Source organism: Cephus cinctus, unplaced genomic scaffold (assembly GCF_000341935.2).
Source record: "Cephus cinctus unplaced genomic scaffold, Ccin1 Ccin1_scaffold0478, whole genome shotgun sequence".
In the NCBI taxonomy this organism is placed as follows: domain Eukaryota; kingdom Metazoa; phylum Arthropoda; class Insecta; order Hymenoptera; family Cephidae; genus Cephus; species Cephus cinctus.
In genome coordinates, this window is record NW_014333154.1 from 30616 (window position 1) to 31864 (window position 1249).

Genomic DNA, 1249 nt, shown 5'->3' on the forward strand with positions numbered 1-1249 from the left:
GGGGGTTATCTTCTCTTGCCTTTATCCTGCCCGAAGAGCAGAACGTTTATATGTTATTACGAATAAAATTATCTAGCGCGTTACACTCGTTAAATCTGTTTTTTTTTTTCGCAACACTTGATACACTTTGTGATTTTTCAAATCTCTCTATTGTGGTCTTTCGTTTGTCGAACAAAAGAGAAAAAGAGAGACAGAAACCTCGGCCTCGCTCCCGCTGGACCAGAACTATACACCAACCAATCAGCCAGCCTTTCTCTTGGAACAAGATTTTTTGTTTTCTCACAATTTACCATCTGAGGAGGACGGCTGACGCATGGGAAAGCAATGTGCCTGACACGCATCCTAATACGTGCGAAAAGATCCTAATAATTGTACGGTACAATCTAAGATTAGAAACTACATGTATAATAATTCTAAATCGTCAATCGTATAGCAAACGACATTTAAAGGCTACACGAGGTATAAGCTGCGTCGACCACGGGACGTGCTAATTTCTATATGAAATCCTTAAAGAGCTCAAGTCCTGGCGGGAAAGGCTGTCTAAGGAGTAAGGGGATGCACCGTTGAGAACGACACTCCTCGATTATGGGCCAATCGGCTCGAGATTCCCGAAAGGAGACGAAATGCCGAGGGATCGCATCCTCTCCGATAATCGTACTAGACACTAGAGGTTGCGCGTGCATTGTACCAGCTATGCAGTTACGTGATGCACATAAATAAACTAAAATCTCTAAGAGTGATCTCTTGCGAGTCAGAAAAGCAAAAGGTAGCCGAACGAAATCTATCGCTACTACTGGCCTTACTGGCCTTACTGGCCTTACTGGCCTTACTGGCCTTACTGGGCTTTGCTGCTGCCCAGCGTGCGCGCCCCATGCAAAGGCATGCTTCCTCTCGAATTGCTGCTACTTGCAATCCGATAAGAATTAAGTAATTTGACGACATATCGCGCAAGCAATCGGTCCATCGATCTCAAGATGCAGTCCTATGTGTGACGGTACAACAAAGCAAAGGCGCCTTTAATTTGAACGTTCAACCTTCGATATTTGTTCGATCGAGAGCGATTGTTCGAAATGTCAGCGTGATGCGCTCGGGGGGCATTATTCGCAATGTGCAAATGGAAGAATATTAACTCCATCTAAGCGTGACGAAGGTACAAGTAAGCGAAAATGGACAATGGTCCGCTTCTAAGTTACGTTTATCGATACTTTCGAGAATCAATATACTCCCCCCCGCCCCCCCCCCCTCTCTC